The sequence below is a fragment of the Anguilla anguilla genome, chromosome 8 (genome assembly GCF_013347855.1).
Source record: "Anguilla anguilla isolate fAngAng1 chromosome 8, fAngAng1.pri, whole genome shotgun sequence".
Classification (NCBI taxonomy): domain Eukaryota; kingdom Metazoa; phylum Chordata; class Actinopteri; order Anguilliformes; family Anguillidae; genus Anguilla; species Anguilla anguilla.
The window spans coordinates 20264497-20279283 of NC_049208.1; the positions used below are offsets into that span (position 1 = coordinate 20264497).

Below are 14787 nucleotides of genomic sequence, written 5' to 3' on the forward strand. Positions count from 1 at the left end.
TAAAAAATAATGATATCAGTAATTCAGTAATCAGAGTTATTTTAGTAATTGCTGTAATAATTTCCATTATGTGCTTGGCTGTAGGTTTCACACAGGGTTACTTACAGTTGTATTTGACTTTGCAATCAGTTGTCCATTCACACAGCTGGATGTTAAAAAAGAAAAATATGAAAAAAGTATTTCCATCAAAAGAGGAACCTTTCCCTTTCCCAATTTTAAACATGCATGCATCCTTACAGGAATGCTTGCTCTAACCAGTACATTATCTGCTGCCACACAAGGAAATTGATAAATCTGGAAATTGCATATTTATGTATAGAATTCTTGTGTTCCGGATGTACTGTTTTGCCGATGTGCATATCCAGGCACAGTTGTAGAGTGGTATGCCACTACGATGTAATCTATTGGAGTGGTAAACGTTATTTAACTTGATTCTAGGTACAGCCAGGGCTGAGCAAAAGACTGTGGGCAGCAAAAGAACATAAACTATAATCTCACCTTGGTAGGAGAGTATGGTGAATTATGAAAAGTATATTTTTAATTCTAAAAAAGTCTGTTACCGCATACACTCAAGTATATGGGTGTTTTAAAATTGACAATCTCAGTCTCATGTGTTGATTTTTTTTTTTTTTACACTTACTGATCATTTAAAACTGGTTGAAACTAACTCAATAACTCATATTCAAATCAAATGTAACCAACCTATTGTGTTCATAATTATAAAAAGAATGTTTTTTTTGCTGAGTGCACTCATATTACTCAGCTACATACATTCTTTATAACCGAAAAATTATGGGAAATAAAAAGCATAATGCTTTGTGGCAACAGCTGCAGTGATATCACTGCCACGCTGAGATCTAGCCTGACTCACCGTAATATGCATCACAGTGGCCCCATGTGGTGAAATAATTACAGAGAACCATTACAGTGCACCGCAAATGACTGAGTATAAATATGTATGCATCCCTACAGTGATCTATTAACCGATTTTCGGTGCCTGGTACTGGATTCTGTTCAAGCACTACATTAATAGCTCAAAATGCTTGACCTCTCTTTACCTCAATATTTCTCAAACCCAAATGAAATTGTCAACAAAAATACCCATAAACACCTCTACTGGCACATAAGCACATACCTGCTATCAGACGGCGAAGGACTGAGTATGTTTTCCAATCCTCCTTTACAATTTTGACACATTCCTGGCACTTGCCAAGATTCCGCAGTAATGAGGAAATCAACTTCCTGCAAAACATTCGCTTAAGTATAGATGATGTTTCGTCAACTTTAAAGTGAACTTAATTTGATCTCTTTTTTTTTTTTGCTCATCTAAGAGTGCCATCTTTTCTAGGTGTGAAGTGCATAACTGTTTGTGGTCCACTGTTTCATCCTGTGGTGTTGACTGTGAGAGAAAACTGATGAAATTTAGCTTGATAGCTAATTCTGGGACAGCCAAGTGGCTGCACTGAAATTATACTGAAGTTGTATGTGTATTTAAACTGCTGCTAGAGTACTTCTATGAGACGGTTAAATCTAGGGAAAATTTGTTATTGTAAAATGCAATTTGATAAATATAGGCTACGGTTGGTACATCCCATTTTTTCTTCATTTCATTTAAAAAATCTTTTCACACTTGACTTAAATTGGATTTTATGAAGCATTCATAATCCCTTTATTAGCATGAGCTGTCATAACCCTAATAAGAAGCATGAATACGTAAGCATTATCATTACTTATAAGAATTGATATTAAGATTCCATTATGATATAGTGACACAACATAGTTCATCATCTAAAATAGTGTAATTATAATAATACTGATGGTGGATTATGTCGATCTGTATTCACAAAGGCAACATAAGATCCACTTCAGGTTAAGTGCTATCAAGATACGTACTGTTGATCCTGTTGAAGTGCCTGGTATTATCTTTTTGGGAACATTTTTCATGACAATAAGTATTGAGTTCTTTATATCAATTAGATGAAAATATGTGCATAAATAATTTATTGATTCTATTGATGTTGTCATCTTTCTCTGTATGTGTACACTGATCTTATTGTCTTGTTTGTTTAAAAAAAAATTTTTTTTTTAATCAAAGATAGCGATCTCAGTACACGAGTGGACATTAAGCTAGAGTAGCATACTTTAAATTAAACATTTCCCTTAAAAAATGCAAGATCATTTTGTTCATGCCGGCGGTGAGAGAATTAGGACCCTTAGTGACTGCCTGACCAGAATGTCTCATAAAACTGTCAACTGCAGGCTAGAGGAATTAATCAAGCCATTATTCCCACCCTTAAATCCAGCGAATTGAAACACTGGCTGCAATTTTATCATGCTACGATTCTGTCTTTTCCAGTTTTGGTATTTATTTTTCTTTAAGACGAGATTGCTCCTGAAAAGTGAGTGGGTGTGTGTATGTGGTGGTGGTGTGTGTGTGTGTGTTTGGGGGGTGGGGGGGTGTGATAACATTCTTTGCAGTCTAGCTCAGTAGGAAAACACTCATTTGTATTCATTTAGTGGGAGTTGGCTAGGAGGGGCAGGGGAGGTGACCAGGGTAGGAGGGGATGTGAGCAGGTACAGGCGGTGGGGAGGTGGTGAGGAGTGTGAGTCAAATGAAAAGCAAGGTCACCACGGGGTCAGCGAGGAGGGCGTGGCAGACACACTGGAGAACTGAGTCTTGAGCAGGGGCGAGGTTAACTGTAAGGTGCAGGACACACAACTTGGGCTGTGTAAAGATGTTGGCCAAATAAATCAATGGCTGACTGATGACAAGGGGGAGAAAAAGAGGTGGAATGTCCAGGCAGGTTGTTCAGGTCTCCATTGCAGGTAGCACACTAATTGTCTGTATCTTAATATGAATAGCATCAGCAATCTGGATGCAGATGTCATTTTTGGGTCAGTTTCCCTCTGCTTTCAAACAGCCAGGACCTGGAAGCTGCATTTGCTGAATGGCTTGACCATTCTAGTTTAATGCTGTGTTTTGAAGTTTAGTGTCACTATAATGAAACTGTGGGGTAAAAAGGGCATTCATCGTAAAGCTGAGAGGGAGCACAGAAATGGTAGCCAACAACTACAAGGACTATTCCCTACAGCTTATATATTGGCATGGAATTTAATTTGTCTATTCAAAAACACACCGTTATCATTTGAATAAATGCACTTGTTCCACTCAAAACATAAATTTGGATGTATTTTTAAAGCAGGTTTATGATAGAGCTTTATTTTCGGCAAAACAAGGTATCCTTGGTAACGGACCCTCCAGTCATGATGCTTCTTGCTCACCAGGACCACAGGCAGGACTGGGTGTGCTCTGTTACAGCTGTGTGTCATATCCTCAAATATGTGTGTCCAGCACATTGGCAGATAAGTGGCCTCACCTTGTAACCTGCATTCCTACAACTGACCAGGACTGCTAACATTATCTGTGGAAAAATAAGCATGGTCAAGAAAAACCAAAACCAGGATTATATAGGGAAGGGTCGTGTTTTGTTAAAATAACCTTGGCAACGGTGATGTTTAGGCCTATTATCTACTTCCTGGATGATTTCCTAATATTTTTTTATTTCTAGGAATTTTACTTTCAGAGATTCAAAGAAGGAAAAGGGGGACTCACTGGTGGTACTCCCAGCTAAAACGCATTGTTTGGGTGCAGTGACATGTACCACAGCTCAGATTCATGTCCTGACCTTGCCAGCGGAAACAGGTGGCAATAGCTTTGCCTAAAGAGGGAGGGCCTCATCAGCAGGGATTCCTGGTGACCATGCAAAGAAAGTAACTCTTCTTGTTATTCAGGGACATGCCTACCAATTGCATATGAAACGCACTGTTCTACCCAATAACTGCACCGCCCAGCTGGCGTAGAGAGACTGCTGCTGTTCCAATTCACAATCTAATGGGTTTAATGGGCCTACAGATATGAGTAGGCCTTCCAAATTTGCAGAAAAAACTATTGTTAAAAAAAAAAGGTCAAGAAATGCTGGAACAGAAGAAGAAAAAAAAACTGAGTATACCCAGAATTCTTCTCTCAAATCCCTAGTCTTTTGAAGTTGCCAGTTTGTCTGCCTTTGAAGGCCGTTACAACCCTGCAGATACATTGATGCGCATAATCTGTTTCTCCAAATACTGCTCGTTGGCAGTAAATGCATAGTCGAAACTGCTGACCCGGGGAATAAATATTTAGGGCTCGGGCAAAGGTTTCTTCAGGAATCTTTCTTTGGAATGGCCGTGCTGTTATGACTGGACAACCCTGGTCAGATCCTGTGGCTTAACTGAGTGACCTAGGATGACCTCTGCCACTTCACCCTTCACCCTCGCGTGACCACCATGAAGCATGGACCGTGATGCACTGGGGCCATGACACAGCACACAGCAGTCTGAAGAGTTGGTGTCTCCTTGTCCACTTTGATGTGTGCAGAACTGTATACTGCATTCCTCAGGCCTGTTATGAGGGAGTTCATTCCTCTCTGTTTAAATGATCCAAGGAAGGTTCAGTCATCTTTGTCAGGGAAGCTCTTTTATAAACGTTCCCTACAGTATACACATTTTCAGAGGTCAGTAAAGTCTGAAATACAGAACACAGGGAGAGGCTTTTTGGTGAGTTCTATCATTTTAAGTTTACAATACATTCAAGTAAAATAGGAACTACTATCTTGCCAAGTGATAAAACAAACATGGTGGTACATTTATTCTCTTTTGAACTCCGGCAGGTATGTGCAGATATACATGCACACTATTGCAAACACTGGTCCCCACCCCACCATTTCTCTTCTCATTTAGGCATTACATCACATTAATTTTGCAGATGTTCTTATCCAGGCAGACTCACAATGAAAGAGAACATAAGTGCATCCACCAGAGTTATGTGAGCAATAGAGCCAGACCTGGCTAATAACATTCCGAGACCAGAGAGGCAAAGTGCAGCATCAGCATTCACTAAATGTAAGTGAACATATGCCAACCATAGAACCATAAATAGAAATCAGATTCATATAGCTAATGTCTGTATAGAACCATAAAGCATGCAATTATAATCTTTATTCATAAAATAATTGCAAGAGAGACAAGTGTTGTGGGGTGGAACAGATGTAGATAAAGGTGGGTGTCCAGACTGATTATAGCTTAGCATTCATTGACAGCTCTACTGTTAGAAAGACATTATTTCATATTGCGGTATTAACTCAAAACTAATTTCAGAACGCCACTCTTTCGATAGACCTTAGCATCTATGCTCCAATTTATTAATCAGTTAATATTTAAAACACAATCAAATCCCTCCTGATCTTCTATTTACTGAAACGAGAATAAGTGGTAATTGGGCTCTGTCCTTATTATGCATCAAGATGCAATGGGTCTTCAATCTGCATCACAAAATGACCAGGGAGTGGGCAGTCCCGACCTCCCTGAGAAAGTCCATTCCACCATTTGCAAAAGCGTCCAAAGTCACTTATTCTCTTTCACACAGCCTTGTATATGCGCTGGTGAGTCCCCTAAGCCTTCCTGGTTTCTGTTGTGTTTGAAGGCCCGGCTGGCCATGTTCAGGGAGATCCCCTGCTCCTCTTACAGGATGCATTCAGACCGGAGTGAGCGCTTCTTGGGTAACGGACCCGATGCTGGGAGGCGGAGGAGGAGAAGAGAATCCATCACTTTGCTCAGAACTGGCGGGGTCAGTGTTGGGGGGAGGGGAGACGGCTCTCACCGTGCCAGGCACCTGCAGGAACGGCAGTGGGTGGGACCAGCACCAGAAACCTCAGCCTTCCCAGAGGGGTGCTCCAACTGCAAAACTGCAACCGACAAATGGATCTCTCTCTCGACCTCTGCTTCTCTATCTCCGTTTCTCTCTGGCTCCCCAGTTTGGATGCCAGTTTGATTAATTAACAATAATAAGTATGTATTGCAAAAACATTACAATGGGATATTTTATGAATGTTGTTTACCATGACTTTTTGAAATAAACAAAAATAGTTAAGCAGATTATGCTTGTAGAAACCTTGCGTTGGTTACTTCACTCCGGTGGTAAGTTTCAATATGAGTGAGGTTTAGGTTCAAGAGGGCTGGCTGCAATCAAGCCTGGCTGTGTTCAATCAGCTGAATCTAATTATCAATTATAAATAAATTTGGGTAATTGGTTGATTGAGTAACTAAGGGGGCAATTCATATGAGTGCAATGGGTGTTTAATTACTTTTTTCATTAAATAAATAAGTAAAAATTCCAAAAAACATTTTAAATTTACACAGTTTCCCTTTGTCTAATATTGCATTATTACATTTTGTTCACCATTCAGAGCAACAAATACGCAATAATAGTGGAAATCAGTGAGGGGTCAAATACTTTTTCACAGGCACGGTATATTATTTCACATTACACATTTTTGTAATTTTGTTATCAAAAGATTATCATGACCATTTCAGTTTGATGTAATTGTTGTGTTTCTACATATATCATACTGGCACAGTGGATTAGTCGAAGCCTGCACGGGCCCATGGTAAATTTAGATTGCCATGTAACCATAATGTCGAGGTTGTGCCTAGTTAAGGCATGGAAACTCATGATATTGTGCGATGTTCTTGACAGAATACCTATGGTCCAGGGCTGTGCCTTTTCATTATCACCAAGCCTCTGCCAGTTGGATGACCTCCCCTGCCTGTGTCTCCTCTGAAACATCTGCAACACCTTCCCATCAGCCCTGTCTTGACAGAGAAGGTCAGAACACTGCATTTGGAATACGGCTAAAGCACAAACTGTGATGGTTTGTGACCTTTAGCCTGACTCTGTATCATAAAGTTCATAGGATTATACATGACAATATGACAAACAGCCAGTCTAGAAATTACCAAATTTAACTCAGATAAATACTAAGGTTACGCACAATTTCTCACTTTCAGTGAAATGTTATCCTTGATTCATCATGAGGGGGCCAAACACCTGTATGAAATATGGAATGTCATGGGTAACAGTAGATGCACTGTGCATAACATATATAAACCAATATGATATCTGCCCCCCTATAAAGTTACCAGGTATCTAATCCACAGTGTGCATTTGCACCACATTCTCAGACACTCATATCTCTATTCCCACTTGTCCTTGCCCCTTCAAACTCAACCACCACCACATAATGACTCAACTTTGCTCTTTTCTTTCTCCAGGGTCTGATTTGCTCCTTTCTTCAGCCGCTCTTGAGAGTTGTAAATTGTAATAATATTGCCAATACCCTTTGTCTTCCGTTTCGCGTCTGTGAAACTAAACAGAAGCATGCTCTCTCTCAGACTTGGAAAGCATTATCTGTACAATATGTCCAACAGTCTCTCGGTCCTCAGGAATGAAGGATGGTGCCTGTTCTGCATACTGTTGAAAGACAACATGAGAGCAGTTCACATTCCAGCTCTTCCAGAATTATCCAGCATGCTCCTAAAGCCCGGTGTGTTCCAGTAGGCCTAGGTTGCCTCTAATGCACGTTTCCCACTGTACCTCAACACACTCACTGTTTTCATACATTTCCTGTGTGTTTATATGGGCCTTCAGTATTCTTAAATACCCTGCTTCCAATGTGTCTCAATTTCCAGCATGTTTTGATGTGTCAATTGTGTCCCTAAGTGCTCATTTTATGTTTTACAAGTTGAGTCTCCTTATACAGTAGATTATGTGCTTCTACAGAAAGATTTGTGTAGTCTGTTTCTCCATAGCCAGCATGTCTTTACCTCCATTGTATTTCTATAGATCTACAGATTATTTGTCCTTAAACTGCTAACTATTGACAAAATCCACATTGGTTATATCACATGAAATGGCCACTTGCCCCCAAACAGTCTTGAAATGACAATTTATACATTTTTCATAGAACTCTTCAATGTGCTGCACAAGTCATGGTTTGGCTGCAGTGTACTGTGCATGAAAGCATGTGGCATGCTGCTGACATCAAAGGCACAATTGTGTATTTCAAAGTAGAGAAAAAGGGAAAAAACAAACTGTGTGAAACTGTTTCCTCTGTAGATAAAAACAATTGAACAATACTCTTTCATAGTAATGCCAATACATACTAAACTACAAGTTAGTTGATTTTGAGCCATTTTTTTGTTTCCATTTACATTATGCAAATCAGATCTGCCTCAAATAACATTGAAGAATGACTTTTATAGGCTAAATGCAAGTAATTTCATCACCATTTTCATAAAATTTGCTCCCTATTTTACAGTTCAGTTCATTCAGCTTGGTGGATGTTTATCTCCCATTGACTTCTCTCTCTGGCAACCATGACGCATACTTCACTTTCTGGTCTCAGTAAATTATAAAAAGAAATAAATATACCTGAGGAATATTTCCTCGTGTCTGACAACACATTTTAAAAATAATAAGGTTCTATATAACAGTAAATTTCCATCCATCCATTATCTATACCAGCTTATTCCTGATCAGGGTCACGGAGGGTGCTGAAGCCTATCCCAGGGTGCATTGAGAGGCAGGAATACATTCTGGACAGGTCGCCATTCTATCGCAGAGCACCATTCACACAGACCATTCACTCATACACTCATACCTATGGTTAATATAGAGTCTCCAATTGGTCTACCTGCATATCTTTGGACTATGCACAGTGCATCAAAATATAATTTGTATTAATATATTATTGCTATATTTCCATTTAGTTCTTTTTTTGCAATTATAACAATCACGGATGTCCAAAATTATAGTTGGGTCATTGTATGAATCAGATGACCCCTTTCCCACTCTCCCTTGTGTCTTGTTGGGAATTCTGCTCACCAGAGAAGGGAAATTCTAGTCCTGCAGTTTCAGTGGCTGCTTACTGTCCCAGTTAGAAGCATAAAAATACGTGCTCTGAGTTTTATGGCTTTGCCTGCATCTGTGACAAGTGCCCTGTCAGACAGGCTCTGCAAGATCTATGGCAGTACCCCTGGCCTGGGATTACAGAGCTTCAAATGCCAGGGGCTCCAGCATCTTCCCTTCAGTGCGCTAGAGCGAATGAATGTGACATGATCTGGTCTGATCTTCCTCACACTCATTCCCCTCGTGCCCTGTGGAGAAATGCTAGCCTGGAGAAACTCTGGTGCAGAGCTGTTCATATGAGTGAAATGTTTACTAGACGTTATGAACCTGTGAACCATAAAACAGGGTTGGATATTAGGCTATATAATACTTCATAAACCTGAGAGATTAATTGTGCAATATACTACTGAAGACTTCATAAACCGTAAAGTTGAGAATTGTGTGAGCAACAAAAAATATGAGTTTGTTTCTGGCATGAAAATTTAGAGGAAACATTATGCTCGTTGACCATAGAGGACTTCCATAGCTCACTGCAAGGCCATCAGTTGTGCAAGCATGCATGCATGCACACACTCACATTAACTGAAGGACAGTGTGTGTAGAGTCTTCACAGCCAATGGGCCTCAGATATGTATATTCGTGTGTACACACATTTTAGCTAATTATGGTGTGAACAGATTCACTAAGTCTGAATATCACGGGGCTCTGGAGTATAAACGTTCCTGTGATTACAGTGTCCATGCCGTCTACTTTATATAATTACAGAACTGAATTGTGTGTGTAATATGATTTTTGCACAAAGAAAGTGGTTATTGCTTTTATTTATTACCCCTGGTTATGACAATTGCAGATTAAGGTATTTGGAGTTAGTAGAAATATTATGCATTGGCTGGCTATCACATGAAAAGAAGGCTTTTAAGCCTACACATAATTGTGTGTGTGTGTGTCTGCATATTTAATGGGTTAAGATGAGTGTATACTTTAGCTTTAGCTAGTGTGTGTGTGTGTGTGTGTGTGTGTGTCTGTTTAACTTGCGGGTTTTTATGTGTGAACATCCAGTACAGACAGTGGGTGTGAGAAAGAAAGAGATGGAAAGAAAGAGGGGGGAGTTTCATAGATCAGAGAGACTGAGAGGGAGAGAGGGAGAGAGGGAATGGGAGAGCGTCACTCAAGGTCAGACATGGCGCAGAGGAGACTTATTGTTCCCTTGGGTCTGCAGCTCCAGGCGTCCATTTGGGTCCTTTGACCCGCTCTACTACTCATTTCCCCCTCTGCCCCCTCCTAAAGAGAGCAAGTGAACTCACTCCAGGCCACACCCCTCACTGCTGTGGCCCAATCAGATCCTGACTCGTACATTCCCTGCTATATTTGACCTAATCCCTTTTTCACACGTAAGGCTGCTTGAGTTTTCAGAAAGGCCACTGGAGTTAATTAAACTAAGGCCACAACATCCATTTCCCACCTGGGCTTTGTGCCAAGCTCTCTCTGGTCACAAGTCCAATGTCCTGACCCGTGAAACTGATCTCCAAAACATGACCGAGGCCACAGGGGACACGCTGAAGGGGTATCTACGTTAATACTTTTGTGTCTGTTTTTTTAGACAAAGATATCTAAACAAATGTATCCAACATTACAAGTATATCTGTACAGTAGTATATCAGTATCTGTATAATATATTCCAGATATACTGTATGTGCATTATATATATATATACACACACACACACACACACACACACACACACACACACACACACACACACACACACACACACACACACACACACACACACACACACACACACACACACACACACACACACACACACACACACACACACACACACACACACACACACACACACAGTGAGCTCCATTATGTTTGGAACAAAGATGTTTTTTTTTCTAGATTTGGTGCTGTACTCCAAGTTTAGATTTGTAATCAAACAATTAAAATGTAGTTAAAGTGCAAAATCTCAGCATTTATTCAAGGGTATTTTTATACATTTGGGTTCACCATATAGAAATTGTGGCACTTTTTATACATAGACCCCCCATTTCAGGGCACCATAGGGCTCCCTTTACATGGGAAACATTTGGTTGCCACATTGGTTTTTTTTTCTGGTTTGGTTGAGAATTCTGTTGGGTTGTCATTGTTGGGCCACCACAAGCCACCAGAAGTTCAATGCACCTTGGCATAGATTCTACAAGGCAATCCCAGTCACCTGAGGAAGAGTTGCCCTTCTGTTTTTTCTTCCATATCGCACTAATGCAAGAGCATCACGGTCATCGAATGTGAGCTTTCGACCACAATTTCCGACCCTAATTGCTGATGTCCTTCCCATAGATCTAAATGCAGATGTCACTTTAGTCACTGCTCCTATTGAAACAGTAGCCAGTTGAGCAGTCTTTATGACCGAAGCTCCTGCACTCCGTGCCCCAATAATGAATCCTTTTTCAGAGTCACTTAGATCTTTTCTTCTTGCCATCTTGATCCAAAATCGAGGTCAACTGGGCCTACTCAGCATTTTTATACATGCCACAGAGCATGATAGGATGTTAATGGCTTAATTGTATTGTGCAGTACACCTGTATGGAAGCACCTGCATTCGTTATGTTTCTCCAATCATTTATTCAGATTTTTTCTTTATTTTCTAACTTGTTTATATAGTCCATTGGTTCCATTGCTGGAGTCTGTAGTCACATATATCTCATCACCCCCACTAGATGTTTCTTAAGTTATCCCTACATTGATTTCCTAATATGATACGCAAGTGCCCGAAGGCATTTAGTTTTCACCAGCGAGACAGACATGCGACTCTGAAAATAGGCTCATGTCTCCAGCTGAACTGATTGTCGGTTGTAAGCCAGTCGCTAACTCTTAAGCAATGAGTGCATACCCCTACACTGCAGTGCTCCTGGCGTGTGGATGCAGGTGCAGTCCAAACAGAGAAGGAAATTACTTTTATTTAAACCAATGATGGAGCAGTTCTGAAGCCACCACCAAGTCTGCCATGTTCAATGACTGTTGGATGTTCTCCTTTAGGCTTATCAACCATCAGTTAGTAATAGTCACGTTTTCAGTCTAAAACTCTAAATAAGGAAAAGAAGCCAGTGTTCAAGAAAAAGAAAAACAAGCTTTCAGTTCTCTGGAACTTGCCTCTCTGTGAGGCAGTGGTCAAAGATTCATCACCATTTCCCCTGATTTTTCAAATATGATTTTCAGCCTCTGAATTACCATACAAGCATACTAAGTGAACTTTTAAAAGCATTACATAAGAGTGACTAGTCATGGGGTTGGTTTTCCTTGTAAAACTGATACAAATGGGAAATATGCTAAAACACACATATAAGTATTAAAAGTGGATAGTACATTACACATACACACAAAAAACTATTTTCATTTAGTCACCATGCAGACAACTCAGTTTGAGCACAGTCTGCTTTCTCAATTACAGACCCAAAGACTGATTTGGTACTGTCAATAGAAAGAATGGCCAACATCCATCACAGTACACAGCAATTTTTAGACACTCCCTAACGAGGTGCATTTTCTTAAGACATTACAGGATAATGAAAGATTTAAATAATATCACCCTCATGAAGGTACGTTTGTCTACTAAATAAATTCCATTTGACTGAAGTATTGCCAGGCAGAACCTAAATATTAAATTAAGGACATTTTTTGGCTTTTCACTGCAAACTGCAGAAAGTGTATGCTTTGTCTTTTATTGCTTATATTAAATAATTAGTTTCAAATGGTTTGGAGACCATTTGCAAGATAAGAGCAAAATAAAGTTATTAGTTGAGTTTCTTAAGTCTGGAGTCCATTTCCTGGTGCATTCAAAACACTTTGGACAGATTTCCATGGTAAATCACGACCCAGTGATGTCCCTGGTATTACTTTGCTATTTGAAAAGCTCATTACTTCAGCCATATTACAATAAATCAAGTATTAATGATCACTGGTATTGTGCCCTGGTGGCTATAACTCCTGAGACCTGGAGTCAGATCCCAGTACAGAGACTCTTCACTTTGTTGATTTATTTTCACTTTGCCGCTCTCTCTGAGTAGCTCAAAGGGAGCTCTTTTCTTCCAGGGATGAACCGCCAGGCCCCTCTTCCTCTCCAGGCAAAACAGAGCAGAGGAGAAAAAAGAAACGTCGCTCGCAGCTTTTCAAGCATTCTGCGACACAGTAGGTCATGAGAACTGCAGCGTGCGCCGTCCGGGTGACGAAATAACCCTCCGACGGGCGTCTGAAGCGGTGCCCGCAAGACCGGCAGGCCGAGGTCACGTCCATCTACGCTGCAGATGACTGATGAATGGAGAGCAGAGCGGGAACCTGTCATCCACTTTTGTAAGCGAACAGCAATTTAGCGATAATGGCAGACGGCTCCCCAGCCAGCCAAATAATGTCCTTACAAATTTTTTTTTGGTTGTGGACAGTTGTGAAAGCAATGCGTTATTATGAAATGTTTCTCTTGCAGAAGAAATACATGTCATATGAACCTATTTTTAAGATAGGTGGACAGTTGTGGTTTGGGTGTGATAAAAAAGAACCAATAGAAAAACATTGCTAACGTGTTAATTTTCCATAACCTTACTGCAACATTGTTCAAAGTTGAAACTGTATTTTGGGCTGCATAGTGAGAATGTCATGAGCTTACTTTTGTGGGAATGACTTAAAATGGTGGTAAGAGGAGGAGTCTGAGGGGTGGGGTGTGTATGTGCGTGTGTGTGTAGGGAGGGAGGTTAGAGTCAGAGCTTCTATTTCTGTTCTTGGAAATTCAAAATAAAGAGGTGACGGCGTTTCCCCAGAGGGTCCTTGTGTTTTCTGAACGGTTCAGTGAATTGGCCTGCTCTGGGCAGCCAGCTTCCCACTTAACCCCCCCCCCCCCCCCCCGCCCCCCCAATCAGGAAGGTCCTGCTGCCCGTAGAGGAGACGGCCTGGCTGCGCAGGCGGCCGGCTGATGCACTGGAGATAACTGTGTGTGCGCAAGCTGGGTCTCGACCCCCAGGGGCAGGACACAGACCAGGCCCTGTCAGGGAGAGGGCAAGAGCCGTCCCCAGTGCCCCCTCACCTCCCCCCTCCCCCCCCCGCCCCACCCCCCTCTCGCTGTCCGTCACGATGAACAGAGGGCCGTGTGGGAGTAGAGACCCGGTGGAGCCAGCGCTTTCCTCCATGGCACTGATTCCCCCGCAGTCCGGCTTTCACACACAAGCTTGCTAAGCACACACAATCTGCACCGGGATCACTTCCCCCCTGTCCACACACTTAATGGATGGTTGGGGAAGGAGCGGGATGGGGGGGCATGTACGGTTGGGGGGGGGGGGGGGGGGCTTCTGTGATGGCGACGCCTCGCCACTTGTGAAAACACTGCAGTCCAAAGTCAGCATCAGCAACTTTTCCTTTGTCTTGGGTAACAGAGAGGAAAAGCATTGTGGGGAAATTTGAGGGAGATGTCAGAGGAGTGCAGGGGCTGGAAAATGACTCCATGTGTTTATTGTCCTTAACAATCAGTCTCGCAATGCATGGCTGATGACTTGAATGTATGCTGAATCAGCAGTTTTGCATCTTGTCCAGGCAATAACATGGGATGCAAAATGTTTTGGCACAGTAAAGAGGTGATAGTTGACACTCAATACTGACATTTTGTAGTCTTTGCTATGTTATTTGTGTGTGTGTGTGTGTGTGTGTGTGTGTGTGTGTTGGGCAGCCTATTATCATTAGAAGGACTTGAAATGCACAGACACTGATCTACAGGGTTGCTTTTCATGATGAGGAATGATCTAAGAATGTCTGAAACATAATATTTTTTTATAAATCTTAAATGCATTTTATGGACAAAAATACAGTAAATAAATGAATAAAAATAAACCATTCATATCCAGTACAATTTAGAATTTGAGATTTGCAGTCTCCGTGCAACTCCTAACCCATTGTTTCATAGTGTCCTTAGTCCACAGTGCATGTTTTTGTTTTATCTTAATCCAAAGAGTTATCTA

The 14787-nt window shown here is 41.2% G+C and overlaps 1 long non-coding RNA gene across 5 annotated transcripts in view; it reads right to left on the bottom strand.

Annotated features, from left to right (window-relative positions):
* Positions 1 to 4561: 4561 nt before the first annotated feature.
* Positions 4562 to 14787, bottom strand: part of LOC118233220 — a 40661-nt gene continuing 30435 nt past the window's right edge. Inside the window, exons 2-5 of one of the 5 annotated variants that reach the window (XR_004766489.1) lie at positions 7126 to 7345; positions 6877 to 6922; positions 6577 to 6687; positions 4562 to 5780 (exon numbers count right to left, since the gene is read on the bottom strand). This is a non-coding gene — a long non-coding RNA (uncharacterized LOC118233220). Of the gene's footprint in view, positions 5781 to 6576; positions 6688 to 6866; positions 6923 to 7125; positions 7346 to 14787 lie in introns of all 5 variants that reach the window. The other 4 variants (XR_004766486.1, XR_004766485.1, XR_004766488.1 and 1 more) reach the window with 4 other exon arrangements.